Genomic DNA, 11,992 nt, shown 5'->3' on the forward strand with positions numbered 1-11,992 from the left:
TTGTTTACTGAAGCCTGTTGTGCCTCCTTTATCCAATCTAACAGAATGAGATAGATTTCACAATTTGAGGAAAACTGTATAGGTGGATCTTTCCATTGAGTTTAGCTACTTCTTTCCTTTGCAATAAAGCATTTATATTCAAAGCCTGACTTTGCCACAGAATTAACATTTTTCATGCATCCTTTTCAAAGGATTCCATTTAACAGCCATAGCCAAAAGGCAAATAATGAAACAGAAGCCTTGCTTCAGTTAGATTAGATTTATTGAACATGTTTTCTAACCCTTCAATCGAGATTTCAATTTATTTGGATCTACCTTCATCCTTATTCTATAGTGTGGGAGTAATATTAAATATTGTGTCTTATGTACTGGGACATCTTAGAGTTTGCTAAGATTTTACTTCTTCCATTTCTCCTATTCTACATCACTTCTTGAAAAATGATTTTTTAAATCAATCGATTAAAAGAAATAAACATATGATTTTCTTGCATTGGGGACTAAAGATTAGATTATGCTTTTGGATTGTTTCCAAATGTTTTTAAACGTGGCTTCAGAACAAAAATGTACCCTAATCTTCATGCTACTTAAATAATTTTGGATGGGCAAGATGAAAACTAAAAAAAAAAAGAACATAACCATTCAATTCATAATAACATGAACTATGAAGCTGGAGAGACTTCTAAAAAGTTTTGCTAAATGCTGTTGTGAAAGCAGGTCTGTATAGCAATACACTAAAAGAAAAGAACAGCACCAAAATACTATCTTTACATGATCCCAGTATTTGTGCCTGACTCAAGAGTGAAGCTATATTTTGCTAATCAGCCTGTAACAATTATTGTTTGACAACTGCTGTTTGCTTCAAATAAAGTATACCGAAAGGGATGTCAGTGACATATATAACTTGATAAAACACTTATTTAAAAGTGTATCTTTGCATATAAATTCTGTCTTCCTGAGAATGAAAATTCAGGAATTACAGAAATAAAGCAACTTCAAGTAGTCTTTAGTTATTTGTTTTTCTGCTTAATTAGGATTAAGAAGTTAAGTCAATTCCCCAACAATTAATAAAAGAATAAAACAAAGCATATTTCACACTGCCCTTCTTTCATATTTGTAACTTACTTGCAGAAAAACTAGACGGAATACATTTGCAAATATACACAATATTTTATGAAACCTTTAAAACCTTAAAAACTTTCTACAAGTTTTTAAAAAGATTTGAGAACAAACATTTGAGAAAAATGTTGAGTAGGTCAGTCCAGAACATTTAAAAATATTCAATCTTTATATTGTGTGTTCTATACTATTCATAATTGCTTTGCACTGAAAAAATAAATTGGATTAATTAAATATGTTTGTAATTATTTTTAAAATGGAAGAAATGGGAACTCAGAAGCATGCTTTAGATTGTATTATAGAGCATGGCCTACAAGCAGCCGAACCATTAATGCTATATAAGTCTTTAGCACATTTCTTGACAAGGGGTCAAAAAAAATTCCTAATATGTTTAGAGGACAAAGAAATTCCTAAGATGTTTCTCCTTAGCATACATGCAAAGAAAAATAGGGTAAGAAATATACCAAGCACTGTTTTGAAACTCTTTCCATCATTTCCCCTGTAACAGTCATAAAATGCATTTTTTTTCTGTATAGCATATTAATATGTCCCCCACTCCATTTTGCTCAGTATTTTGTGTGTACATACTAGGGAGACAGATCCTGGTATACTAGGCATGTACTATGGGTTATGTGACTACAAGGGAGGCAGCTTAGAATGAAGCAGTCATTGGCATATTGTATTTTGATGCTGTATTTCTCTTAGGAATATATCTGGATATTTTTTTTCCTAGAGTTTTTTTTCCTTGCTGAAAGGGAAATCCAACTTATTTTCTATCTTTCATTGGCTTCTCCCACTACATCAAATGGGATTCTCCCTGCCTCCCTATCTTCCTCTCCCTCTCTTTCTCTCTCCCTCCCTCCCCCTCTGCCTCCCTCTCCCTCTGCCACTCAAGAATCATCCTACTGCTAGAAAGACATATCCTTCCAGTTCCCTTCACATCATTTCTTTCCAATATTCTTTTGGATTGGAAAGAATAAAAACTGCATTTTTTCATTACCTGCACTAATAATTTATGATCCTGGTTGCATGTTCCACTAATTTTCTAAGCAAATCTATGGACTCAGCAAAACCAGGGACTACTTGTCTCAAAAATAATATTCAAGACACAGACTGAATGAAATTAAATTAGGAAAACTATCTGTTCCAAGCATCAATGTGTAGTTCTATCCATCATGGTTTGGTTCTCATTTGAAATAATGTTTACATGTCTGCCCAGGCATTTAAATATTTTGTCAAATGAGACATAATTCCACAGAGACCGTGCAGAAGATAATAAGATTCATTGGTAATGCTGTGCAAAAAAATATGTTTGAAGTTCTAATTCAAAGGCACGTCAAACAGCTTTTCCCAAATTTATTTGGAAATCGAGATCGATCTGATTCAATTTGAAGAATCAAATTGGCGCGCGGGCTGGCACATTTATTTTTATTTTTTTTATTTTTATTTTTTTAAGTGCCAGCATGCTGCCCGGCTACAAACCAGGACATGTTTCGCTGTATGGTGGGTCGAAGCGGCATGCACTTTAAAATGCCGGCATGCTTTCCGGGCAGGCCAAGTCCCTCTGAATGGCCGGCCTGGAAGGCATGCCGGCACTTTAAAGTGCATGCCACCTCGGCCTGCCATACAGCGAAACATGTCCTGGTTTGTGACCGGGCGGCATGCACTTTAAAGAGGTGCTTGAAGTTGGGCGAGAGGAGCTTGGTGGAGGCGGGTGGGGGCGAGACGGAGGGTGCATAGGTGAAGGAGGCCACATGGGCAGGCCAAGCAGTGGGGAGGCGTGAAAGGCACTGGGCACCCCCGAGAAGCTGATGCTCTGGCACAGGAGGTGCCCCCGTGGCTGCCAAAGATCTGCGCCTCCTCGGGGAAGTGGATAAAGTGGCAGCGGGAGCCATAGGGACACTCGCCGTGCAGGTAGAACTTGTGGCACAGCTCCATCTTTTAATTGGGGTGGCGGCTGATGGAGCGCAGCTCGGATGAGCCGTGGGCGAACTGGTGCTTGGCACCATACTTACAGCAGCCCCTCTAGCTGAAGGTGTGGCACAGCTCCGTCTTGTAGTGGGATGATGGGGCAGGCGCAGCGGGCAGCTTAAGCGGTGGGAAGGCCAGCAGTGGGGGTGGCAGCAGTTGGGCAGCCTTGCCTTCGATCAGGCTGACCAAGCGGTCCAGGTGCAGCAGGGGGCCATGGCTGCTCGCCCTTGGGACTCCAGGGGCTGCACAGTGACCACACTGCCGAATCCCTGCTGCCCCGCAGTGCTGCCTCGGAGGAGCAGGCTGAGTGGCCACAGGAGAAGGCGGAGGCTGGCACGTCAAACTCTTCTCTCAGCGAGAGGTTGATCAGGTTCTGGTAGAGGTTCCGGACATCCAGAATGGAGCTCATGGTGCCGCCTGCTCATGCTCTGCTCACCAAAAGCAGCACCGACAACTCCGCTTTCTGGCGCTTTCTTTCGCCCACCTGTCAGAACTCAGGCGGGCGGGCAAAAGAAAGTGCTTTAGACAGTGGGATGTCGGGGGAGAAGACTGCCTCACCAGCCATAAACCTCACTGCTCGTCACTGGTCTTAGCATAAAGAAAGAATGATTAGGGAAGGAGACGCTGAACCTTTCTAACTAGGATTTCAGGAAGAAGAAGGTGAGGAGAAACTAACACAGATGCATTTCCCCATAGGTCAGGTTTTATCCATATGTGACATCAGGGAAGAAAGAATTTCCCATGGGACTTTCTCTTCAAAGTTGTCTCCACAGAAGACTCAAGCATGAAATTCAGGACTTGACCATAGCAGCTGAGTTTCATATTTATCTATAACACTGAAATGTTATGTTTGACCATAACTACTTTAATACATGTATATCTGAAAGAGAATGTCATATTCTTGATCCTGAGCTAACACTAAAAGATCGAAACTTATTTTGGGTCATACAATGTAGGTATAACATGACAAGCTAAGAAGACAAATGAAAAATGTCCTGAAACTTTAAAGAGGCCTCAGACGGAGTTCTTCAAGCTAAATGTGAAATCATAATTTGCTTTGCATCCCTCTACGATGCATAAGGAAGCATAAATACAGAAAATACGGATTCAATATAATTTCTGATTAGAGCAGTTTTCATGCTCTGTTGGATAACACTTCTTATTCTATTTTTCTCTTGAAGTTTGGACATAGTTCAGACAACTATGATTCATTTATTTCATAAAATTTCTATTTCTTCTCTTTTCCATATTTCAGAGAAGATAAAAATATTTACCTCATATTAAACTGGAATAGATCCTTTTCATTTCTACAAGGTATCAGTAATGTGTGTAGATGTTTACTGCTATGTCAACCATTAGCGCCCAAGAACTTATAAGCCTCCTTCTCTTATACCATCCAATCTATACACTTACATCAAATTGTATGAACTGGGAAAGTCCTTAAGTGGGTCTGGCTCAACAAGATGGTGATCTTGAATAGGGCACTCTGGGTGACAGAGCCTCAGATAGGAAATCCTCTTCCCAAAGGAAGAGGATGATCAGCTCCAAAAATAGCAAGCTTTCAAAAAGAGAACTAAAATTTTATCCCCAGAGTATTCTCGAGGTAATAATTATTCCATAAGCAAGCCATACTTTTCACAAACTATTTACTTACTCACTTAATTTATAACAATTGTTTTAATGTCCAATGTGATTATATATGGTTCTAAGCTTTCTCTCACTCTCCTTTTCTTCCTTTTTTGAATACAGTGCTATGAATGGCTTTAGAAGGAAGAGCAATGTAAAAATGAATTGAAGTAAATAATACAGAATGCATATTTGGATTGGCTGGAGATTGACTGAAAGCTAAAGCTTTTGGCAATGTATAAATTTGCTCAAGTATCAGTGAGTCTGAAAGCAAATGTCTTTAATCGTGACTGAATTAAACCCATAAGTCTTCAATTTAATCAGTAGAAGAAGCACATAAACAATTAAGGCTTTGTCCTCTCTAATCCATTTTTCCTGCATGTAGTATCTCTTCCAAGCTTCAGAGTTTCTTTTATAGAACAAAAAAAAAGTTTCCTGAGCCAAAGCCTTTTTTTTTTTTGCCAAAGTTCACAAACAATAAAAAGAAGGAAGGGTTAGGAAGGAAGGAAGGAAGGAAGGAAGGAAGGAAGGAAGGAAGGAAGGAAGGAAGGAAGGAAGGAAAGAAGTAAGTGTTGGAAGGAAAAATCCATCTGGTTCACTTCCAAGCTGGGAAAAAGACATTGGAAACATGGGGACTGATTGAAAGATGGTTTACTGATGAAGTAACCACCAATGACGTGATTCTGGCCAGCTGACAAAATGAAGTTGAGAGTAGGTGGGTTTTATACCTTCTTTGGGCTTTGTATTTGAACTTCCTGTTCCTGTGCAAGAACATGTCCTTTAATATTCTAATGGTTATTATCAGATTTCTATGGGGTCATGTAGGGGTTATAGCTGGCTCTATAGGCAAAAGAGGAAATGCAAATCCTAGGTGTTTGTCTGAGCTAATCTGGTCAACCTTTGGCTTATTGTTTATCTGAGCTCCTGGGTTTCTGTGACTTTGACATTTGGACTCCTCTGGGAGTGGCACAATGAAGGGGCTTGTGTTCTGAAAGGGTGCTGGGCAATTCCTATTGTGGCTAATGGCTTTCCTCCTGTGTTGGATCTTGGGTAAGGGGCTCTTTCTAATCCTACCATTCTGCCAAGGAGTTTCAAAATATCCTGTCTTGAATGGATTATCAAATCTCTTACCATTTCTAAAAGTTGACTTCCTCAGTTTCCTTGGGGGCAGGGAGACTAGTGCTGTTTCTGTCTCCCTTAAGAGCAAGTTTCTCCATTTCTCCCTTTGGAGAAATATAACATCCTGCCTTTTTAATATCCATCAAAATATTTCATTCTTCTAAGGTGGGGGACTTAGGAAGAAAGGAAGGAAGGAAGGAAGGAAGGAAGGAAGGAAGGAAGGAAGGAAGGAAGGAAGGAAGGAAGGAAGGGCATCTGCCTTTGACTATCATGTTTTATCTTTGTAAGTTGCCCCGATTCACTGAGAATAAGTTGGGCAGCCATATAAATTAATTACCGTAAGTAAACAAATAAATATTAGATCTCTTTGCAACCCTATTCAAACATTGTTGGACTCAATGTACTTTCTTTCCAAGCCAGCATGGCCAGCGAGCAAAGTGACATGTAACTTGTTACACAACAATTGGAAGAATTGTTATTTTTCCCATATAAAGGGAAAGATTGCTAAAGAGAATGCAAAACAATCTAAGGAAATTTGTTGCATGTGCTCATGAAGTTATTTGGTGGAATTCTGATTGAAAGAGTAAAAGAAATGCCAATGAACAAAACTTCAGAAGTGTAGGCTGGTTGAAGGCCAAGCAAGGAATGGGCAGGCTAGATTTTTTAAAAAAATTCAGAAAGTTTTTCATAAACATATGAATGTTTATGAGGGCAAAAGTTTATGATGTAAGATGAAAATCCTTGAATGTGGTTTTTTAAATTTAATTTTAATTGAATTAAATTAATTATTTAATTTTGCCAATACCATAGCATGTATATATTGTTAAACAATATCCATTGACATTTCCTTGTTGTTATTATAATTGGCTAAAAATCATTTACTATTTATGTCCCATCTCCTCTCGTCAGACCCCCCCCCCCCTAAAAAACCCTTACACCTTTATAACAAGATCTAAATAAAAATTTGTTAATAAAATTTAGAGGACTTTTTCCCAACTCACAATTTGCAATTTATATCCAAATTTCTTTTACTAGATTGTCAATACATGTATATATCATTAAATTGTATCCATTATCATTTCATTATTGTTATTATAGTTAATTAGTTGTTAGCAAATAAACATTTGATAACAATCTAAGAGTTACAAAATTCCTACTTATTAATCACCAAAATCAGCTATTTTTTTATTATCAACTTTCATCGTCAACCTTTCATTGTCAAAACAGTCTTATCTCTCTTGCCAATTGTAGTGTCAGTCTTCTTTTTATCTCCTTCATAAAGTTTTTATAGACTTCTCTCCGCACTTTGTTGCTTGAAGGATCTCTCAGGTAATCTCGTTGCCCACCAACTGCTACTAGAATTAGCTTGTCTTTGATTGTCAATCTTGCTTCTGAAAAAAATTCTCTTCTTAAGTCCATCATCATTACTATTTTTTCTTCTTCTGTGTCCTGGAATCTGGGGTAGAGCTCCAATTGGTTGAATTCCCTTTTCTATATTCCCTTCTCCACTTTCACCCACATTTGCTCCATTAATAACTTCATCTATTGTCTTATCTTTATCTTCTATATCTTCATTGTCCCCTTTAATTTTTGGGGCTCCAACCACATCATCTTTTGCTGTGAGGAAGACTAGTCTTTCCAACTTCTTCTCAATTCTCCCATATCCTTCCAATATATTTTGAATTCCAGCCAAGATATTTTGGAATTTTAAGGTTTCCTCATTTGAATATTGATCCATGTTTCCAAAACAGAAGGAAAAAAAAACCTAATAGTGACTGCCACTTTAGCCTTCCAAGCCTCTTTTATTTTTTTATTTTAGATTGACTTGAACACAAGTTCAAGGGTTCTGTCTCCCCCCTTTCTTTCCCCTGCCAAAATAGTTCTGAAAGGAACCTGTGAAAACAGTTCATGCCCTTGGTTCTTTATCAGTTCTTGTAAACAAGTTCCAAACTCTTCAGCTACAAAACTGAAAAAATGCCACTCCTGCTTCATGGTGCAGGACACTGATTAGGCCACGCCCACCATGGCCACGCCTACCCAGCAACCAGGCAGAGAACCCCTTGCTAAAATTTTTGAAGCCCACTTCTGTATATATTTGATAAATATATATGGTATACTGAAGATGCTAATGTTACAAATGTGTTGGTGGTGTGTATGTATGAATATAATGATGACACCATTTTGCTGGCTGCAAACCTGAATGATTTTCAGGAAATATTAGATAGATTGCACAATGCGGTAAGGCACATTGACTTAAAAATTAACATATCAATGATTAAGATAATTGTGTTTGGTAGGAAAAATGACACAAATGTTTGCAAATTATATTTAATTGGAAAAATATTAAGCAAATAGATGGCTTTGTGAACCTTGAGAGAAAATAGAAAGATGGACAATTTCAAGAGACACTAATATTGATAGAAAACTGGTGAATAGTATGTTGCAAAGAATGATTTCATGTAAAAGGAATAAACAGTGGCTGTGCATAAGAAAGGGAGCTTTTGTTGATATGGAATTGAGAGCTGAGTATTGGGAATACAGTACTTTAGAAGTGTGAGGTAAAATGAGAAGAAACAGGGTTAAGAATGAATGGAAGATGACAAATGTGGATTGCACACAAAAAATGAATGACCAGTACATACTGGGTATGTTGGGATGGTTCAGTCAAATAGAGAGAATGAATAAGGTTCAAATTTATAAAACAAATATATTGAATGGGTCAAAAGCAAAAAAAAAAAAAAAATCACAGTTAGAGTATAGAAGATCCTGAGCAGCAGAGAGGACAGAAGTGAAAGAACACATTTTATGAAATGGGAGTATGGATGAGCTGGAAACTGTCAGAGTTTGTTGCAGCAATCACATCCAGAAGCCACACACAGGTAACTGATTCAGCAGGATTCAATAACTTTTTTATATACATAATAACACATAAGGCATATATACAATACCCATGCTGGCTCTTCCAACATGGTAGCAAATATAAGCAAACATAAGCAGAGGAGAGAACAGTTTCAGTTTCAGCTCAGAACAGCAGTTTTTCACTAGTTTTGACTAGTTTTTGAGCTCAGCACAGACTCAGAGTTTTAGTACACAACAGTTGAACTAAACTCCTTGCTGTCTCCTTGTTGCCCACACAGCAAATGATGTTTCAGTTTCCAAACAGCCCTCCTTGGCTGACCAGTTGCCATGTCTATTCATTGGCTGACCTTGTTACCATGTCTCTGTCAAGTCATGAACTCTCATATACTGACAGAAACAAGACTAGTTTTCGATGGAGGAAAAAGGACTAGTTTCAAGGATAAAAAGTATCATCAATGGTGTTGATTTAAACTAGACTTATCTATTTTTTCCCTTGATGCATGCATTTAATTTCTTCTTCACCTTTTCTTAAATCCCTTCTGGGCTTTGCATAACACTGCTGATCTCTGAAGGGGATAACATGATTAATATGTCCATGTGTATGCCAACGCTACGGCTCTATCGCTGTTCTATTAATTTTACTTATTAGCGGCTTGTTTGTTTTTCATTTATTTTCAGGGCCAAGCTGGAAGTGATATTAACTACCTAATTCTCTCTGGCAATTTTGATTTTTATTGACTAAATAAATGTCATATAGGCAGGGAAGACTTAGCCTAGGACAGCAATGAACCTATTTTGGATAAGAAGCTTTAATCAATTGGTCCGTGTCCATTTTTGTCTCATGGTGGGACTATCTCGGCTATCTGTGTTGGAGCAGCTGTTCTAATTAAAAAGAGAATGTCCCTCCAACACCCCCCCCCCCACATCATTTGCCTGCCTGATTCTCATGCACATCACTACAATCACAATCAGATTTGCATTGGCTTGAATGGGAGAGCAGACAAAAGCCCGCAAAGTGGCAACAGCAGTTGTAGAAGATGGATTTCCTGCTCTAATGATGATGTTAAGATTATTAATTTATTTAATACAATTCGGAAGGAATTCATCTGTTAACTGTCAGGATCCCAGGGAGTTGATGGGTTGCTGTAGGCTATTGGCATGCTAGTTGCCTGTTAATGACAACCAAGGGGGCTGGTTGATAAATAGCTTTGTTTATTTGTGTTTGGATTACAGGGTCTAATCTATTATTTGGTTCAAAAGAGCCAAGTTTGTGTTTCTTAAAAAAAAAAAAAGCAACAGAAGTGTTGCTGGTATAAAATTGTGTTTTAGCCTTAGCCAGTGTTAGCTTTCTTTTCTTTTTCTTAAGAAATGGTTTGCCAGACTATGTACTGTATATTAAGCACATCTATAGCAGGGCCATATATTAAATTTGACTGAATTCCAATTCCACCTAGTCCAAATTGAAACAGGTTATTTTGGAAGGTTTCTGTAGCTTTCTGAAGATGAATGGAAAGGTTTTCAAACTATTCAGAGTCAGATCTGAAGCACTCTGAAGCTTCATGAACAATTTGGTGCTTTGACGGGAAGGAAGACTGCCTCTAACTCCCCCCACTTCCATTTCTAAATATGGGAAATATCAGCACAAGGAGATCAGGGGTGGGTTCCGGCTTCTGCTAATGCCAGTTCGCTCAGGGACATGCTTTGGGTGGGTACACGCTTTCAGCACATTATACATGCATGTGCAGTAGTGAAAATGCTTCTGTGCATGCACAGAAAAAAAAACCCAAGATGGCAGTGCCTATGGCACCACCGATAGAACCAGTTCAGGGGTGTGGCAGGCTAAGTTGCTACCTACTCGGTCGAACCAGTCCGAACCAGTAGGAACCCACCTCTGGAGGAGAGGGAAACAGAAGAGGAATTCAAGATTGATAGGCATAGCTTCAAATTAGAGAAGACTGTTCAAGAGATTATCCAATCACGATGCTTTTGTAATTATTCTCCATATTCTTTGGTTAAAATTTGCTTTCACCCCCATTACATTTTGCTACAATTATTATTATTGCTATATTAATCATTGCACAGTCAGCCAGATGTTCAGACTGGGTTTGGCATTTTTGTACATCTATCGAGTACTTACCAAGGACCTAGAATTGTTGTTGTTATTGTTGTTGTTGTTATTATTCCTCCATTTCCATTTTTTGAAGAGCTTTGATGGAATAAAAGAGTAGTGCTGTCTCAGATTGCTATATCTTCCTTATTTCTTATACTTCCAACCAATCCTTTTCCTGTGATCAAGATCTATTGTGCCTACAAATTGTAACTAAGTCTATAGAACTATAAATAATTTAGAATCAATTGTAGATATTTTCATAATGATGTCAAAAAATATTTAGATTTCTGAATTTTGCCCTGGAATAGGACACAGGTAAAGCTGGGCAGCTTCTGAATTATTTCCAGAATTGCTGAATGGAGGATCTAATACAGTGACACTCTGAAATCAGAGTAAGTGCAGTAAATATTAAAAATTCTGCTTTAAAAAGTGGAAGAAAAAAGGGAAAGAGTTAAAGCAAAGGTAGCTGGCATACTTAGGGTCTCCTCCACCCCACCTCCATTCAATAGATAGGGACAACAGAAGCCAAACAAAATCAAACAGTAAAGAGCCAATTAGAAATAGGATATTTTTTAAAGGACAAGATTGTCTCCTGTCTTTCTTTTTTTTCTTTTTGTCTCTTGTGTTTTGAGTTTTGTTCTCCAGAGGAAGCAAGGCAAGATTTGAAGTAAGAAAAGGAGGATAATTCTTCTCAGAAACTGCAAACAACAGAGCCAGATGTAGCAAATTTGGATAAGTTAGGATCCTGAAGCTTAATTGTACTAAAAATTCTGCTTTATTTCATGTATTGAAATCCAGGGTCAAAAAAAGAAAAGAAAGAAAGAAAGCTAGATTGGGATAAGCCGCTGAACTAGACCTGGGAGAATCGAATATCTAACCCTCCCTTATGCAGACAAATTGGTTAGGTGACTTTGAGTCAGTCATTCTCAGATCAATCTATTTCATTGGGTGATGGTTGTTGGGAAAATTGGAGGCAGGAGCATTATGTACACCATAGCATAAATGTGTGGTTCCACTCTAATTATAAATATATGTTTTAAAAAGTGCTCTGGGGTGAGTGTAAGTGAGAGATCTGGAGGCTGGTCCTTGAGTTGAAAGTGACTGTGATCAACTTCTTCAGACCACAGTTCTTTAATCCTTTTCCATTGCCTTTTCCATTTTCTTTTTCTAGGTCATGATAAACATTTAGAA

At 38.0% G+C, this 11,992-nt stretch overlaps 1 pseudogene; it reads right to left on the bottom strand.

The window, feature by feature from the left end:
* Nucleotides 1-584: 584 nt before the first annotated feature.
* LOC148049390 (mRNA decay activator protein ZFP36 pseudogene) lies at nt 585-3,496 on the bottom strand (annotated as a pseudogene).
* Nucleotides 3,497-11,992: the final 8,496 nt, after the last annotated feature.

The sequence above is a fragment of the Thamnophis sirtalis genome, unplaced genomic scaffold (genome assembly GCF_051295495.1).
Source record: "Thamnophis sirtalis isolate CommonGarterSnake01/CBP01778 unplaced genomic scaffold, rThaSir2_p1.2 scaffold_1, whole genome shotgun sequence".
In the NCBI taxonomy this organism is placed as follows: domain Eukaryota; kingdom Metazoa; phylum Chordata; class Lepidosauria; order Squamata; family Natricidae; genus Thamnophis; species Thamnophis sirtalis.